Here is a 20,456-nt window from a genome sequence, read left to right on the forward strand (position 1 = left end):
ACATTTTTTGTATCTATCTATTCCTACTCTGTAATGTTATAAACAACATCTACTCATTTCAAAACAAAATTTAAAAGGTTTCATATATTATTTAATAACAAGTCGATATAACAACTGAGGATAGTATAAATATAACGTGTATATTTTTTATTCATAATACCGGTTTTAATACCGGGATCCCGGTATTTGAGATTTTAAATACCAAATACCGGTATTGAGATTTTGGCTCGGTATTGTAAGCCCTAATGATACTGCATACTGGTTTAGGTAACAGCAAGCGTTAGTTGTGTTCATTCATCTTCAAAAAATGAAATAAATAAATAAAACATTAAATTGGAGATTAAAAATAAAACATTACGGGCCGGTTGTTCGAATGCTAATCAACAATGATCATTATCAAATAATTAATTACTGTCAATGTCAACTTTGTTTGGGTTGTTAAAAGTCTGTGGAGTCTATAATCAATTAATATAACAATAATTATAACCATAATTAATAATAAATCTCATAATTGTAATTAATTATGTTTTCAGCAACCCAAACAAAGTTGACATTGACAGTTTTGGTGACAGTAATTAAATATTTGATAATGATCATTGTTGATTAGCGTTCGAACAACCGGCCCTAAAACTTTTCAAATTATTGTCATAAAAGTATACTTGAAAATTTTTTGTCGATAAAATATATTTTTTGGATCTGAAAATAACCAAACTTTTCGGCCAAATATTTTATTTGAATACTAGCAATATCCTTTAGACAAACAGTTTATATTAGTATAAGAGCTGTGAGACATTTTTGAGTAGGTATTTTAGGCAACCTGAAAATTTTTTAGGTGACTCTTCCATGATAGCCTAATACAAAAATGCCGGTCTGGCTGGAGGGTAGCGGTTATTTTCCCCAAAAATCCCCCCCAAAGTTAAAAAAAGGGTAAAAATTGTTATTACAAAAAATATCATTGACGTGACTTTAAAGTAAATTTAAATATTCAAATATAAAGAAAATAAACAGGCCAGGCGATTTGAGGGCGATTTTTAACTCTGCAAGATACTTGCATGGGCGCCCCAGGATTATTTTCAGGGGATGCATCTGAACTTCAGAAGATTTCATCTGAATCTGTACATACTATTAACGAGTATAAAATATACAACTATACATGAAAAGCTATGTACATTCCTTCCGGACAGGGAAGTACAATTATTATTTTGACAGGGTATTTTTTAATATTAAAAATAATTATTCTAAAAAGACAGGTTTTTTTTGGTGAAATTTTCCAACTGCCATGTGATCGAACAAATTACGCGTGCATATAAATTAAAAGCGCTATAGGTAAGCAGGAGTGTGAGAAAGAGCGTATACCGATAGCTGTTTGCATCCTCTGTTGTACCTGAGCGAGTCCGTTCACTCGAGAAAAATCACGTGACCTGGCGATCCCATGTTGTTGTGCCTCGAAACGTCAGAGTAACTATTATATATTATAGTTTTTTAAGTAACTTTTTCTTAATTAAAGGAAAATAATAGGTACTATACAATAGATTTTGCAAATATGATAGAAAAAGACAGATATATTATTAAAAAAGTTATAGGTAGAAAAGTATAAAAGTATAAACTAAATTAATTCTGTGTGCGAATCTTGTACTTCTTCTTCAAACTCCTCATCTGAGCTTAAATATTCACTGTCTTCTTCTTCGTCAAACTCCCCTCGAAACTCAGATTCCTCTTCTACATGATCTGTAAATAGTTGTAATATGTATTTATAATTAATTAAAAATTAATTACTGATTAATTAATTGAGTTGCTACGTATTCTCTGTCCTTTTATACGAAGTCGAAGCCTGGACAATCACGGGCGCATCTGAAGATAGACTTGCCATTGTTGAGATGTGGTGTTATCGAATAATGTAAAAAAATATCATGGACGCAACACGTAACAAACACGGAAACATTAAGAAAGATAAAAAAAGGCAAAACAAACACTCAACACTATGAAAGAAAGAAAAATGAGCTACTTTATAATATAAGGAAAAGTATTAAGTATTAGTTATATAAGTAAGAATACGCAGCAACTCAATTAATTAATCACTAATTAATTTTTAATTAATTCTAAATACATATTTACAACTATTTACAGATCAGGTAGAAGAGGAATCTGAGTCTCGAGGGGAGACGAACGAAGAAGAAGAGAATGAATATTTATTTTGGCTCATTTTTCTTTCCTTTATAGTGTTGAGTATTTCTTTTGCGTTTTTCATCTTTCTTAATGTTTCCGTGTTTGTTACGTGTTGTGTTCATGATATTTTTTACATTATTCAATAACAGCACATCTTAACAATGGCAAGTCTTTCTTCAGATGCGCCCGTGATTGTCCAGGCTTCGACTCCGTATAAAAGGACAGAGAATACGTAGTAATTTAATTAAATTGTCGTTAATTAATTTTTAATTAATTCTAAATACATATTACAACTATTTACAGATCATGTAGAAGAGGAATCTGAGTCTCGAGGGGAGTCTGACGAAGAAGAAGACAGTGAATATTTAAGCTCAGATGAGGAGTTTGAAGAAGAAGTACAAGATTCGCACACAGAATTAATTTAGTTTATACTTTTATACTTTTCTACCTATATATTTATAATAATAAATCTGTCTTTTTCTATCATATTTGCAAAATATATTGTATAGTACGTATTATTTTCCTTTGATTAAGAAAAAGTTACTTAAAAAATTATAATATATAATAATTACTCTAAAGTTTCGAGGCACAACAACATGGGATCGCCAGGTCACGTGATTTTTCTCGAGCGAACGGACTCGCTCAGGTACAACAGAGGACGCAAACAGCTATCGGTATAAGCTCTTTCTCACACTGCTGCTTACCTATAGCGCTTTTCATTTATATGTACGCGTAATTTGTTCGATCACATGGCAGTTGGAAAATTTCACCAAAAAAAAACCTGTCTTTTTTAGAATATTTATTTTTAATATTAAAAAATACCCTGTCAAAATAATAATTGTACTTCCCTGTCCGGAAGGAATGTACATAGATTTGCATGTAAAGTTGCATATTTTATACTCGTTAATAGTATGTACAGATTCAGATGAAATCTTCTGAAGTTCAGATGCATCCCCTGAAAATAATCCTGGGGCGCCCATGCAAGTATCTTGCAGAGTTAAAATCGCCCTCAAATCGCCTGGCCTGTTTATTTTCTTTATATTTGAATATTTAAATTTACGTTAAAGTCACGTCAATGATATTTTTTGTAATAACAATTTTTACCCCTTTTTTTAACTTTGGGGGGGATTTTTGGGGAAAATAACCGCTACCCTCCAGCCAGACCGGCATTTTTGTATTAGGCTATCATGGAAGAGTCACCTGAAAAATTTTCAGGTTGCCTAAAATACCTACTCAAAAATGTCTCACAGCTCTTGGACCATATGATTGTGGTTCAGATTTAATACATTTTTATAATTAAGAAACTTTTAAAAATACTTCGAACATTAAGAGATGATACTCAGAGCCACAAACAAAATTAAGAAAATGTCTAACAATAGGGAGCCCCGAATTGGCAAACGATAACAGTCTACAAAAGTTTTCATGCGAATATCATTCACCAAACTTTGATGAGAAATATACAAAGTTTTGATTAGACTACAGTTTCTTCAAATTTTTGAACGTAAATTCACAAGCGAAATGAACAGGGAAAGTTTTTCGAATTCTAACTTGGACCAAGGCCAGCGCGGCACAAAGAAAACAAAAACTTCCAGTTAATTGAACTAAAACAACAATGAACAATGTCTTTATGTAATTTATAATGAAAGCCTACGTAGTCTAAAGTCTAAACTACAAAGATCATATAGACCAGGAAGGATCTGTTTTTAGGTGGATGTGAGAGGTGGCATTCGGATTTTTGCGGATAAAGTTAGGTGATAACTTGTCAATGATGACTTATGCTCCTTCTCAAATATGCCCGGAACAATAATAAAAAAAATAAAATATTTAAAAATTTCAAAAAATTTCGTTTTTTTTTCTATTTTCTTTGCTTATAACTTTAAAACGATTCATTTTGGAACAAAGTCGTATAGGAATAAAACAAATATAATTAAATTTTCTATCAGATACGATTGGTTAAAAATGTCTTAATTTATTACCCTTGCTGCAAAATAGCAATAAATATAAACTAAGGGGACAAAAGAAGCCTGTCCTTATTAAATTTTTTTCCATCACTTAGGTTGCACTTGGAACTTTCCAAATTCGCTTAGAAAATTTTTGTAATGTGTTAAAACCGTCCACCAAATTTCATTAAAATTGACTTACTAGATTTTGCATAATAATTTTGCAATCTAAACTTTTTTTAAAAAATTTAAATTTTTTAAAATCTTGCACAACAAAAACTAGTGAGATAAGATTTGTCAATTTTTTACATATAAAGAAGCACTCCACCTATCTAATGCACTTTACAGAATTGAAATCGGATTATTTAAGCAGCCTCAGCAATGTTTTAAAGTTATAAACAATTTTTTGGCTTATACACAAATTAGACGTTTTTTATGTATTTTGACCCGTAGAACACGAATTTTTTGAGTAAAAGTTGATTCGGATGTCGATAAGATTGTTATAAACAAAGAACTTGAGGAATTACATAACATCGATTTTTCGAAAAATAAAACATTTTTTGTATTTCTTGGGTAATTCTAAGTAAAAAATGTTCTTACAAGTTTTTTCGTAGGATGCATAGTTTTCGAGATAAACGCGGTGGAACTTTCAAAAAATCGAAAAATTGCAATTTTTGAACGCGAATAACTTTTGGCTAAAAAATAAAATAGCAATTCTGCTGACATCATTTGAAAGTTCAAGTCAAATTATACTGGTTTTAATTATTTGCATTGCTAAAAATAAATTTTTTTATTATTAAACAAAGCTATTTAAAAGGCCCCTTTAATAATCTGATTTTAATTCTGTAAAGTGTATTAGATAGGTAGAGCACCTCTTTATATGTAAAAAAATTGAGAAAGTAGAAAACTAAAAGAGGTACCACAAAAATGTATATTATAAAAATGTCATACAAGGACGCGTTTCGGCTCTTACCGAGCCATCATCAGCTTGAAATACAGGAGCAAAGTCTAAAACTGTCCTACAATATAAAAAGGAAATTTTTAAGCATGTGGTGATCACGCCCACCTCGGCAAAGGAACTTACCAGACCAGGAAGGAGGAAGAATCTAATAGCTTACATTGTATTGGGTTCTTTAGGTTTCATTCTAAGTTATAAGTAGTGTATTAGACATTAAGGGTATAAATTCATTTTAAGATTTAAATGACTTCCTCTTTGAGAGAAACCATCTTGCGAACAGATCAGGTGCAAGGAACTTTTCGGTGAACTGTCAAATTGCTGTCAGTGATGACAGATGACATGTAGTACTCAAGAATGAATTTGTCGTTAGGTGGTAAATGTTGCAACTACAAGACCCCACAGACTAGGGAAAGAAAAAAGAAGAAGATTAAACGTCAAATTCAAAATTCGTAAGGTGAAAGAATAGAGGAAAATAAATAGGACAATATTGAATGTATACGGTATTAAAACGAAGAGGAAAAGCTGAAAAACAATGAAGAATAGCAATAACCAATAAAATTTGATAAGTAATTACCGAGGTGGACAAGACCACCCCAAGTTCAAAAAGAAGTAGGACAGTTTAAGAAAAAAGGACAAAGATTCAATCAGGACAAAACATATTAAGATAGCTCCATATAAAATACATTAAAAAGTCAAGTATCACAGTACAGTTGTGTCAATACAACTTATTAATTAGATATCACAGTTTTTTTCCCCGTGTCACTGAAAGATTAAACCCAACCATACCAACACCTAGTTCACTCATAAGTATTTGAAATAGAAGAGTCTATAGACTCGGTGTATAAAGTTATTAGGTGATATTATAGGTGTTGTCACGGTTCTGCTGCAAGATGTTACAATCGTAATGAAGCCCTACAATGATAACAGTGACAAAATTATTATTGAAAATTAAAGGTGTATTTGAATGTGTTACCTGGCAGTGGTATCATTAGTAGTATTTGAAATAATAAAGAATTAATGTTGAAATGTTGTTGTTTGATTGAAAAGTATAAAGTAATTTATAACTATATTATGACAAAATATTATATTTATTGTAATATGGGAAATGAAGACAAGTAGAAAAAGTGGCTATGTTATTGAATAAATTAATTAAAAAATTATTATTATTATTTGTCAAAGAGAACGTTAAAAACAGGTCATAACGACAACAGCAGCTCAACCCCAAGTAGACACCACCAATCACTTCATTGTTCAAAAGAGCCAAGAAAAAACTAAATAACTCCACCCGAGTTATCAATAGTATACTTATATTTATAGAAGGAAAATGGAAGAGGAAAATTAGGAAAACCAAAAAAGTGTTGTCTAGTAGAAAGGAAGAGGTAACGATTAGGTTCAATATGAGTAAAAGTTAACCAAGAATTAAGGAAGATCAAAAATTATTGGTTGACTGAAAACTATTGTTTGTTTTTATTTTAAAACATTAAATTAAGACAAATATAAGGTTCAGTTGGTAGGAGTTGTTCATTAAGGACATTTACAGATGTGTTGTTAGTAGCTTCATGTATTTCGAAAGCTTCAAGTATGTTTAATCTATTTCCTTTATTACAAGAATGAACTATTTGAAAATCAGAGGTAGAAAAATTGTGATTGGTAGATAGAATATGATTGGCAAAAGCAGAATTAGTATTATGGATATCAGTATCGTTATATTTTTCTATAACTTTCAAATGTTCAGCAAAACGAGTGTCTAGACGTCTCCCACTATGTCCAATGTAAATAGAATTACAAGAAGAACAACAAAGTTTGTATACTCCTGATTTGTGGAAAGGTGGAACCAAATCCTTAGAGTTTACAATAGATCTGAGGTTATGATTGGTTTTGAAGGCGATGGGGATATCATATTTTTTGAAGATTTTTTGTACTTGATAAGAGTGAGGGCCTAGAAAATGCAAAGAACCATAAAATGAGGGAGTGGTATTAGGTGATATGGTAGGGTAAGATAAATTCAGCTTATTATGGAGTCTGACCAAGAGTTTATCAATAAGATGTAAAGGAAAATTATTATTGACAGCTAGCTGTCGAATAATATTAATTACTTTATTGAAGGCAGTATCAGAAAGAGGTAGTCTTAAGGCACGCGTAAAGAAGCAGTTGAAAGAGGCTATTTTATGTGAGAATGGATGGTTTGAGAAAAAATTGATCAACGTATCAGTAGTTGTTGGTTTTCTGTAAACTTCAAAAGTAAGGGTTTTATTAGGTGGGTTCCTGGTGATGAGAAGGTCTAAGAAAGGAAGTGAGAACTTATCTTCAAACTCAATAGTGAATTTTATCCTGTCATGTAGGGTAAACTCATGTAGGTTCACTATTGAGTTTGAAGATAAGTTCTCACTTCCTTTCTTAGACCTTCTCATCACCAGGAACCCACCTAATAAAACCCTTACTTTTGAAGTTTACAGAAAACCAACAACTACTGATACGTTGATCAATTTTTTCTCAAACCATCCATTCTCACATAAAATAGCCTCTTTCAACTGCTTCTTTACGCGTGCCTTAAGACTACCTCTTTCTGATACTGCCTTCAATAAAGAAATTAATATTATTCGACAGCTAGCTGTCAATAATAATTTTCCTTTACATCTTATTGATAAACTCTTGGTCAGACTCCATAATAAGCTGAATTTATCTTACCCTACCATATCACCTAATACCACTCCCTCATTTTATGGTTCTTTGCATTTTCTAGGCCCTCACTCTTATCAAGTACAAAAAATCTTCAAAAAATATGATATCCCCATCGTCTTCAAAACCAATCATAACCTCAGATATATTGTAAACTCTAAGGATTTGGTTCCACCTTTCCACAAATCAGGAGTATACAAACTTTGCTGTTCTTCTTGTAATTCTATTTACATTGGACAGAGTGGGAGACGTCTAGACACTCGTTTTGCTGAACATTTGAAAGTTATAGAAAAATATAACGATACTGATATCCATAATACTAATTCTGCTTTTGCCAATCATATTCTATCTACCAATCACAATTTTTCTACCTCTGATTTTCAAATAGTTCATTCTTGTAATAAAGGAAATAGATTAAACATACTTGAAGCTTTCGAAATACATGAAGCTACTAACAACACATCTGTAAATGTCCTTAATGAACAACTCCTACCAACTGAACCCTTATATTTGTCTTAATTTAATGTTTTAAAATAAAAACAAACAATAGTTTTCAGTCAACCAATAATTTTTGATCTTCCTTAAGTTCTTGGTTAACTTTTACTCATATTGAACCTAATCGTTACCTCTTCCTTTCTACTAGACCAGCGTTTCCCAACCGGTGGGTCGCGACCCACTAGTGGGTCGCGGGCAGATTTTAGGTGGGTCGTGGTGTGGCTCTTAAGATAGCTGAGTAACCTACATTATTATCATAATGGGTGAGGGATGGGTCACGAATATGAAAAAACATCAGAAGGTGGGTCGCCAGACATAAAAGGTTGGGAACCACTGTACTAGACAACACTTTTTTGGTTTTCCTAATTTTCCTCTTCCATTTTCCTTCTATAAATATAAGTATACTATTGATAACTCGGGTGGAGTTATTTAGTTTTTTCTTGGCTCTTTTGAACAATGAAGTGATTGGTGGTGTCTACTTGGGGTTGAGCTGCTGTTGTCGTTATGACCTGTTTTTAACGTTCTCTTTGACAAATAATAATAATAATTTTTTAATTAATTTTTTCATTAACATAGCCACCTTTTCTACTTGTCTTCATTTCCCATATTACAATAAATATAATATTTTGTCATAATATAGTTATAAATTACTTTATACTTTTCAATCAAACAACAACATTTCAACATTAATTCTTTATTATTTCAAATACTACTAATGATACCACTGCCAGGTAACACATTCAAATACACCTTTAATTTTCAATAATAATTTTGTCACTGTTATCATTGCAGGGCTTCATTACGATTGTAACATCTTGCAGCAGAACCGTGACAACACCTATAATATCACCTAATAACTTTATACACCGAGTCTATAGACTCTTCTATTTCAAATACTTATGAGTGAACTAGGTGTTGGTATGGTTGGGTTTAATCTTTCAGTGACACGGGGAAAAAAACTGTGATATCTAATTAATAAGTTGTATTGACACAACTGTACTGTGATACTTGACTTTTTAATGTATTTTATATGGAGCTATCTTAATATGTTTTGTCCTGATTGAATCTTTGTCCTTTTTTCTTAAACTGTCCTACTTCTTTTTGAACTTGGGGTGGTCTTGTCCACCTCGGTAATTACTTATCAAATTTTATTGGTTATTGCTATTCTTCATTGTTTTTCAGCTTTTCCTCTTCGTTTTAATACCGTATACATTCAATATTGTCCTATTTATTTTCCTCTATTCTTTCACCTTACGAATTTTGAATTTGACGTTTAATCTTCTTCTTTTTTCTTTCCCTAGTCTGTGGGGTCTTCTAGTTACAACATTTACCACCTAACGACAAATTCATTCTTGAGTACTACATGTCATCTGTCATCACTGACAGCAATTTGACAGTTCACCGAAAAGTTCCTTGCACCTGATCTGTTCGCAAGATGGTTTCTCTCAAAGAGGAAGTCATTTAAATCTTAAAATGAATTTATACCCTTAATGTCTAATACACTACTTATAACTTAGAATGAAACCTAAAGAACCCAATACAATGTAAGCTATTAGATTCTTCCTCCTTCCTGGTCTGGTAAGTTCCTTTGCCGAAGTGGGCGTGATCACCACATGCTTAAAAATTTCCTTTTTATATTGTAGGACAGTTTTAAACTTTGCTCCTGTATTTCAAGCTGATGATGGCTCGGTAAGAGCCGAAACGCGTCCTTGTATGACATTTTTATAATATACATTTTTGTGGTACCTCTTTGAGTTTTCTACTTTCTTACCTCGAGACCACATTTGAGAATGGATACTTCTCTTCATGTGTTTGTAAAAAAATTAGCCAACTTCTAAATGGTCTACTTTTTGTTCAAAAAGATTGTAAAAAATTTGAACTTTTTTAAACACATTTAGATTGCAAATTTATTATGCAAAATCTATTAGGTCGATTTTAATGAAATTTGGTAGACCGTTTAAGTAAGTTGTAATAATTTTCTAAGCGAATTACTAAGGTTCTAAGTGCCACCAAAGTGGTTAAGAAATATTGAATAACAGGCGTATTTTGCCCTCTTATTTTGTATTTATTACTATATTGCAGAAAAGGTAATACCTTAAGACATTTTTGACCAGTCGTATATCATACAAAATTCAATTATCTTTATTTTATTTCTGTATAACTTTGTTCCAAAACGAATCGTTTTAAAGTTATAAGCAAAGAAAGCAGAACAAAATTGATGTTTTTCGAAATTTTTAAATATTTTAATTTTTTTATTAATGTTCCGGGCATATTTGAGAAGGAGCATAAGTCAATTATTATTATTACTGAAGGTGTCACCTAACTTTATCTGCAAAAATCCGAATGCCACCTCTCACATCAAAAAATAGACGTTTTTTTACAGATAGTCCTGGTAACTGGCGCCAGTCGCACTGACATGACAGCGGTGGCATGGTAGTGGCATCATGTAAACACTTTTTGCGCCAGTCCAGCGCTGTCTGCCAGTGCTGTCTCGAACAGAAAGGTGGTCTATTTTTCATGCCACTGGCATTCCAGTGATACTTGCGCCAGTTACTGGATACGTGTAAACGTTACTTAATAGTTCAGGGGAATAAGTAAAAATGAAACCTGTTTGTGACACATCCTCCTCCAGGCAAACGACAGTTGTTTTTAGTAGTATGGACCCCTATAGTAAGAACCTATGTTTTCTGCAGCCGATTTTTATGACAAAAAAGTTATTAACAAATTAAGATCAAAAAATAGTAAATTTTCGCTTTTTTCGTCTATCAGCAAAAATGAAGCATTTGAAACAAATTTGAGGGTAAGAAACTTATAAATAAAATAAAACCCTTGAAAATGGAGTTCTGTAAATGTTTCTATCCTTATTTATTACTTAAATTGCAAATTAAGTCAGAAATTTCGGTTTTTTATTAACGTTAAAACTGTTTCAAAAATGAAGCTAGAACCTTCTTGATACACGGAATGCTGGGACTTGTGCTTAAATTATATTTAAAATTTCAAAGCGATGTGTCAAACAGTTTAAAAGTTATTTAATGTGTGTATCCCAAATTAATTTGTTTTGCAACAATATAAGTCAGAAACTGATGAAGTTACAGCAATCCTACGGTAAGTTTATGAAAGTAGATTTATTCTATCAATATTATTTAAAAAAATGACGAAAAATAATTAACATTTCAAAATTTTAAATATTTCAAAATTATTTTGCAAAAACATATCGATTTTTTGCTTATAAACGATTAGAATAACTTTTTAACCATTACAGGCAGAAAAGTTTTTATTTTATTTGTAAAGAAGTAAAGATTGATTTTTTTTATAAATTTAAAAAGAAAAAAAATTGTCCTATACTTTGTTTCACGTTAAGAATAGATCAGTGTTGCCAAACCTCTCGGGTACAGCTGGCTACACGACTGCCGATATACGATTCATTCTAATCAGTACGACGTGACATCGGCGCGCTTCTATCGTCCATAAGAAATACATTGGGCTATCTCCGCAATGTTCTATTCTTAACGTGAAACGCTCTATAGGATTATTTCGGCAGAAGTTAGTCCCCCTCTTTTTTATATTCACAGCAGCTTTGTTTGCAACAATTAAGAGATCTAATTAGCTACATTTGAAAGAACATACTTTAAAAGTTTTAATGTGCCAAATTTGAAAAACATTTTGTGTCAACGGAATCGTCCACAAAGCTTCAAAAAGTGGTCTGCAAAATCGGCGGCTTTGAAATTCGGAGAGCAATGGGAAGGGGGAAGGAGCTGTTAACTGTATCGCTGGTTCTTGTTTACGGATTTTGACCTTTCTTTTTTTAATTTTTATTTTCGTTTTTCGTACATTAGCTTGTTCATTTAACAATTTATTCAGTTTGCCTGGAGGGGATGTGTCACAAGAAAAATCTTACTTTCCTGGACTATAACTATTGATTGAAGATTAACGGTCTTCAAATCAACACCCAAAGATTGTACAGTTAAATCTAAACCTTCTTTGAGTCTACTTACTTCATACATCTCCAATTTTAATCCAAATTTATTCAATTTTATTTAATTTTATTCAAGTTTTGTTTAATTTATTAATTTTATATGATTTTATTTTTGAAGATATTCTTCTTTAGCGGCGAATCGATTGAGGGTAAAATTGTACATAGATCTGCGCGCCTGCGCACACTGACAGTATGTAGTTCTGACAGTATGTAGTTCATTGCTTATCTTTCAAGATAGGTATGTATGTATGTATCTGTAACCGTGCAAATAAGTCATTAAAAGAATATATTAGTGTTTTTAGGAAATGTATTATTTATTATAATTCTTGTGTTTTTGGATTTGTGTTTCCCTGTAGTAAAATAATAAAATATTATGTAAGCATAACATTTTTACACTAGATGTCGCCGTGTTGTGTAATTATATTTATTTTTTTTTATTTATTTATTTATTTATTTAGTACCCAAATAACAGTACTGGACCAATTACAATCTGGGTTAGTGTATTAAGCGTATTAGTAAATTTACCGTTTACAGATCATAAACATAACAACAAAACAGTATAAAATACATAGACTACATAAACGCCGTTTATAGGTAAGTGTGTGAAAAAACTCAAAATGAGAAAAACACACTTACATACGAACAACGACGAACAAAAACTTATAAAGTAATTAAAGAAAAACAGAAAATACATAGTATGTAAAACAATTAAATACAAAAATACAGAATAAATATATAATATAACAGCAAGATGTTAAAAAGTGACTGGTTGCAACCTAATATCGTTAGCAGTATTCTTAATTATGCGTAAATTAGAATTGAAGATGTCAAAGAGATCAGAGTTCGCATTGTAGTGAGCTTGCATTTGTACTAGAGGTGACTGCACCAAAATATTTGATCTGGCTCTGTTAACATAAAACGTTTGTGAAGTACGAGAAGCAACACGTGGTACGTGGAGATTAAGAAGTTGCAATAACTCAGGAGTATTTACTTGATTGTTAATAATTTTAAATAAAAAGCATAAAGATTGAGTTATTCTACGACGCTGAAGACTTTGCATCTTAAATTTATCGAGAAGTAGCTCTTCAGAAAATCCCCTAGCAGGATAAATGCCAGTGGATTTAAAGTGCATACTTTTTAAAAACCGCCTCTGTACTGATTCCAAAACAGTTGTGTGATTTTGATAAATTGGAGACCAAACTATCGATGCATAATCGAGTTTGGGGAGAACAAGAGATGAATATAAAAATTTGCAAGTGTCAATATCGGTAAGTTCTTTCGCATTTCGTAAAATGAAACCTAGAGTACTAAACGCACCCGCAACGATATTAGTGATGTGTGGAACAAATGATAGTCTGCAGTCAAATATGACCCCCAGGTCCTTAACAGAGCAGGGGCGACAAAAGGGCTTCTAGAAAAAGACATAACATTACATTTAGACGCATTTAGCTGCAAACAATTAGTGTCACACCATATACTGATTTTATTTAAATTTTCTTGAAGTCTAATGCAATCGGAGGGTGACTTAATTTCAAAAAATAATTTTAAATCGTCCGCATAAATTAGTGAATGAACATCTAGGTCATCAACAATATCATTAACGAATATCACAAACAATAGCGGTCCTACAATTGAACCTTGAGGTACTCCGGATAACTGAGGAAAAGGGGTTGATTTAAAACCTCTAATTTGTGTATATTGCCATCGATCTGTAAAATAAGAGTTAAATAATTGTAACAGCGTAGGTGTGATTGAAATAGAACTGAGCTTATTCAGTAGAATTTTATGACTCAAGCGGTTAAAAGCTTTGGAAAAGTCAGTGTATATGACGTCGACTTGAGCATTTCTGTACCCCTATTAAGCTGCACCCCCCACCATCGCGAATAAAGTTCGGACTAGGTAAAAAATTTAGTGCTATTTATATGCTAATTAGTTGCTCTATTCCGAATTTTGTTGCTCAAACCGTTTACCAGGAAATCGCGTTGAAATTGGGGGGGTGCAGGTTAATGTAAAGCTGCACCCACCCACACCGAAAAAAGCTCAAAATTCTTGCTTTTTTTGGTGATAAATTTAGTGCTATTTATGTGCTAATTAATTGCTCTATTCCGAATTTTGTTGCTCAAACCGTTTACCAGGAAATCGCGTTGAAAGTGGGGGGGTGCAGGTTAATGGCAAGCTGCACCCACCCACACCGAAAAGAGCTCAAACTTCTTGATTTTTTTTAGTGACAAATTTAGTGCTATTTATGTGGTAATTAGTTGCTCTATTCCGAATTTTGTTGCTCAAACCGTTTACCAGGAAATCGCGTTGAAAGTGGGGGGGGTGCAGGTTAATGGCAAGCTGCACCCACCCACACCGAAAAAAGCTCAAACTTCTTGATTTTTTTTTGTGATAAATTTAGTGCTATTTATGTGCTAATTAGTTGCTCTATTCCGAATTTTGTTGCTCAAACCGTTTACCAGGAAATCGCGTTGAAAGTGGGGGGGTGCAGGTTAATGGCAAGCTGCACCCACCCACACCGAAAAAAGCTCAAACTTCTTGATTTTTTTGGTGATAAATTTAGTGCTATTTATGTGCTAATTAGTTGCTCTATTCCGAATTTTTTTGCTCAAACCGTTGACCAAGAAATCGCGTTGAAAGTGGGGGGGTGCAAGTTAATGGCAAGTTGCACCCACCCACACCGAAAAAAGCTCAAACTTCTTGATTTTTTTGGTGAAAAATTTAGTGCTATTTATGTGCTAATTAGTTGCTCTATTCCGAATTTTGTTGCTCAAACCGTTGACCAGGAAATCGCGTTCAAAGTGGGGGGTCCAGCTTAATGGCAAGCTGCACCCACTCACACCGAAAAAAGTTCAAACTTATTGATTTTTTTTGGTGATAAATTTAGTGCTATTTATGTGCTAATTAGTTGCTATCATCCGAATTTTGTTGCTCAAACCGTTGACCAAGAAATCGCGTTGAAATTGGGGGGGTGCAAGTTAATGGAAAGTTGCACCCACCCCACCCACACCGAAAAAAGCTCAAACTTCTTGATTTTTTTGGTGAAAAATTTAGTGCTATTTATGTGCTAATTACTTGCTCTATTCCGAATTTTGTTGCTCAAACCGTTGACCAGGAAATCGCGTTGAAAGTGGGGCGGGGCCAGCTTCTCATTAGACGCACAACGAAACACTTGTATGTTCACTAAAACAATGAGCAATAAAATCAGATAGCGGTATAATTCGATGGTACGTGTTCCCTAAATTATTTTAGTACAAAATAATATGTACGAGTAACTTATTTATTTAACATACAACAGAGACACATATAGCGCGGAGTAAGGTCGGGTGGGATAAACTAATGCATTTGCAAGTTCTACGGTTAGCAACAAAATCGGATACCGATATATTTCGATAGTACGTATCATCATCATCATCATCCAACCCTTTTCGTTCACTGCTGGACATAGGCCTCCCTCATTTTTGTCCATTGTGCTCTATTTTGAGCACTTTGCATCCAATTTCTTGACATTTTCTTGAGCTCATCAGTCCAACGAGTAGGTGGTCTTCCTCTACTTCTTTTTTCTAATCTCGGCTTCCACTTAAGTAATCTCTTCGTCCACCCCCATCACTGATTCGGGCGACGTGTCCGGCGCAGTTCCATTTCAGGGTGGCAATTCGGGAAATTTCATCGGCAACTCCTGTTCTTCGCCTTAAGTCTTCATTTCTAACTCGGTCACGAAGCGATATACTCAGCATTGACCTTTCCATTTTCCTCTGGGCTATTTGCAGCATTTTATTATTATTACAGTGACATTACATTATTATTACAGTATTTTTATTATTATTACAGTGATATTGTTAACCAAAAAGGCTATATCATATTAATAAAATCACTTAAATCGGATTTAGGAAATTCAAGATATCAAAAATGACCCATTTTTAAGGAGGTGAGTTAATTTCTTGGAGAAGTGTATAATTCTCGGTTTGGTATCCTGTACTCAGGTTATTGGATAGTAACAAGTGAAAAGTAGCGAGTTGTTAATTTTCCAAGAACGTTTAATGGAATATGACATATAGTCCGTCCGCTATAACTTTTCCCATGCGGTACGATTCCTTTTCAATCAAATTAAGTCAAAACAGAAAGTGAAACGTACGCCGATGTGTGTAGTATATAGTATACAGTATACAAAATGCATATACACATCGACGTTCGTTTCAATTCATGTTTTGACTTAATTTGATTGAAAATGAATCGTACCGCATGGGAAAAGTTATAGCGGACGGACTATAATTGATAAAATACAGCGTATCACTGTCGACAACGCAACTGCAAGTACCAAATGTAAATATGTATGAATTGGGCAAACAGCTGCCACACTTCGATTCAGACAATCAACATTTTAGGTGCCTTGTTCACATTTTGAACCTTGATGTACAAGATTTATTAAAGACCTTTTTACACAGTGAAACTGGCAATCATGGACGAGAACAGCAGTATGAAGAACATAAAGACCAAACTGAGGAGGATGAAGAATAAGCACTAAACATTTCTGCCTTACGTACAGTTATAATAAAATTACGCAGTATTTCAAGTAAAATTAAAGGAAGTGAGATATTGAAGACTAAGTTTCACTCTGCTTGTGAAACAGCTGCTCGAAAACTATCAATTTTTAAGAAAAGTTACAAGATAACTTTCTTGTTTAGAATGAGCCAAAAAACCTAAAAATATATGTTTTAGGGCAAAAAAACGTGATCTTTTGTATTTTTTTTAAATTGTTTAAACAATTTCTGCCCAAAAATTCCACCCGGCACCCTTCAGATTTGTTTAAAGGGGACATTCTTGAATAGGAATCCACAAAGAAACCGAATCAGAAATTATTCCAGACGGGAGCGGTCTCACCACATGGACTAATAATATTTAATACTGAAAAAGAAAATGACTAACAGAAAAAGAGTTTAGGGACAAAATACAAGCTCAGCATCAATTAATAATGCGATTAAAAAGTGTTAATGTAATAAATGATAGTATAATATAATAAATGAACTATAGACGAATATGTATAGAAATTTCAAAAGTTTACATAGAACAAATGCGAGTATACATTAAGATAAGGTAAGAGAAAATCTTGATTTCTACCAGCCAATGGAGCAAGCGGGATTTCGTACCGCATTTGGAACAAATGATCACCTACAGAGCATTAAAACGGTAATAGAAAAGACTATCGAATAAAATCGACCACTCGTTTTGGTTTTTGTAGATTTCCATAAAGCCTTTGACACGGTAGAATTTGACAAAATTCTGAAAGCACTACAAGCATGCCGCATTGACTACCGATACACAAGGTTAATTTACAATACATACAAGAACGCAACTCTGTCGGTGAAACTACATAAAAACACGAACCATATCCTAATCGGCAGAGGAGTCTGACAGGGCGATAACTTACCGCCTAAACTGTTTACCGCAGTACTAGAATAGGCTTGAATAAAACTTAACTGGGAAGAGCCAGACCTGAATATTGACGGTAGAAGATTAACAAATTTGCAATTCGTAGACGACATAGTTTTATTTTCTGACAACCTCAAGGAGATATGTACAATGCTACATGAACTTCAGTTAGTGTATGCCAGTGTAGGTCTTAAAATAAACATCTCCAAAACAAAATCCATGACAAACCTAGTACCTAGCGGAAATATCAATACTGGAGACAACGATGTAGAGCTAGTGAAAAACTACATATACCTTGGACACGAAATAAAGATCACAAGAGACAACCAAACATGCGAACTACGAAGAAGAATAAACCTACCATGGGCAGCCTATGGAAATCTAAAAGAAATCTTTTAAAGCGATATACCAATTCCTCTAAAACGTAAAACATTTGACCAATTTGTGTTGCCTATGATGACTTATGGTGCCGAAACTTTGACATTGACAGCTACAACTTCTAAAATGCTGCAAATAGCCCAGAGGAAAATGGAAAGGTCAATGCTGAGTATATCGCTTCGTGACCGAGTTAGAAATGAAGACTTAAGGCGAAGAACAGGAGTTACCGATGTAATTTCCCGAATTGCCACCCTGAAATGGAACTGGGCCGGACACGTCGCCCGAATCAGTGATGGTGGTGGACGAAGAGATTACTTGAGTGGAGGCCGAGATCAGACAAAAGAAGTAGAGGAAGACCACCTACTCGTTGGACCGATGACCTCAAGAAAATGTCAAGAAATTGGATGCAAAGTGCTCAAAATAGAGCACAATGGACAAAAATGAGGGAGGCCTATGTCCAGCAGTGAACAAAAAGGGTTGGATGATGATACGTACTATCGAAATATATCGGTATCCGATTTTGTTGCTAACCGTAGAACTTGCAAATGCATTAGTTGATCCCACCCAACCTTACTCCGCGCTATATGTGTCTCTGTTGTATGTTAAATAAATAAGTTACTCGTACATATTATTTTGTACTAAAATAATTTAGGGAACACGTACCATCGAATTATACCGCTATCTGATTTTATTGCTCATTGTTTTAGTGAACATACAAGTGTTTCGTTGTGCGTCTAATGAAAAGTTGGCCCCGCCCCACTTTTAACGCGATTTCCTGGTCAACGGTTTGAGCAACAAAATTCGGAATAGAGCAACTAATTAGCACATAAATAGCACTAAATTTTTCACCAAAAAAATCAAAAAGTTTGAGCTTTTTTCGGTGTGGGTGGGTGCAACTTGCCATTAACTTGCACCCCCCCCCCCCCCACTTTCAACGCGATTTCTTGGTCAACGGTTTGAGCAAAAAAATTCGGATTAGAGCAACTAATTAGCACATAAATAGCACTAAATTTATCAACAAAAAAAATCAATAAATTTGAACTTTTTTCGGTGTGGGTGGGCGCAGCTTGCCATTAACCTGCACCCCCCCACTTTCAACGCGATTTCCTGGTAAACGGTTTGAGCAACAAAATTCGGAATAGAGCAACTAATTAGCACATAAATAGCACTAAATTTATCACCAAAAAAATCAAGAAGTTTGAGCTTTTTTCGGTGTGGGTGGGTGCAGCTTGCCATTAACCTGCACCCCCCATTTTCAACGCGATTTCCTGGTAAACGGTTTGAGCAACAAAATTCGGAATAGAGCAACTAATTAGCACATAAATAGCACTAAATTTATCACCAAAAAAATCAAGAAGTTTGAGCTTTTTTCGGTGTGGGTGGGTGCAGCTTGCCATTAACCTGCACCCCCCCACTTTCAACGCGATTTCCTGGTAAACGGTTTGAGCAACAAAATTCGGAATAGAGCAACTAATTAGCACATAAATAGCACTAAATTTATCACCAAAAAAAATCAAGAAGTTTGAGCTCTTTTCGGTGTGGGTGGGTGCAGCTTGCCATTAACCTGCACCCCCCCCCCCCACTTTCAACGCGATTTCCTGGTAAACGGTTTGAGCAACAAAATTCGGAATAGAGCAACTAATTAGCACATAAATAGCACTAAATCTATCACCAAAAAAATCAAGAAGTTTGAGCTTTTTTCGGTGTGGGTGGGTGCAGCTTTACATTAAACTGCACCCCCCCAATTTCAACGCGATTTCCTGGTAAACGGTTTAAGCAACAAAATTCGGAATAGAGCAACTAATTAGCACATAAATAGCACTAAATTTTTTGCCTAGTCCGAACTTTATTCGCGATGGTGGGGGGTGCAGCTTAATATGGGTCATTTCTGTCTAATGCTTCACACAGGAATTGAGTGATATTAACAAGATTTGTTAAAGTAGATTTACCACTGATAAATCAGTGCTGTTGGGGAACTATGAATGGTGAAATGTGGGTGTAAAGGTGTTTATTTATACATATCTCGAAAATTTTACTATAGTTGGATATGATAGCAATAGGCCTATAGTTTTGAATAGAAGTTCGATTTTCTTTCTTAAACACAGGGACAATTTTAGAAACTTTCCATTGTGGGGGAAAGACCGAACGGGATAATATGCAGTTAAATAAAGTACACAGAGGAGTTGAAAATACGTGGGCACAATCTTTTATGAGAAATGCAGGAATATCCGAAACTTACATGTCAATCCCTAGGGCCTCGCTAGAGTAGTGGGAAATGCGTTAGCACTGAGATTGGAATGACGCGGGTTGAATTCCTGGGCGATTCATATTTTTTTTTTATTTTTGGTTGTTTCAATAAAAATTTTTTGAAAGTGGTAGATAAGAAAGTTAGTTTGATTTTTAAATAAAATACAAATAACCTTTTAAGTATATT

The 20,456-nt window shown here is 33.8% G+C and overlaps 1 protein-coding gene across 2 annotated transcripts in view; it reads right to left on the reverse strand.

Moving 5' to 3' along the window:
- LOC114328237 (cyclin-dependent kinase 14) overlaps window positions 1–20,456 on the reverse strand; it is a 782,326-nt gene that overhangs the window by 648,635 nt on the left and 113,235 nt on the right. The gene's annotated exons all lie outside the window — the stretch shown is intronic.

Source organism: Diabrotica virgifera, chromosome 6 (genome assembly GCF_917563875.1).
Source record: "Diabrotica virgifera virgifera chromosome 6, PGI_DIABVI_V3a".
Taxonomy (NCBI): Eukaryota; Metazoa; Arthropoda; class Insecta; order Coleoptera; family Chrysomelidae; genus Diabrotica; species Diabrotica virgifera.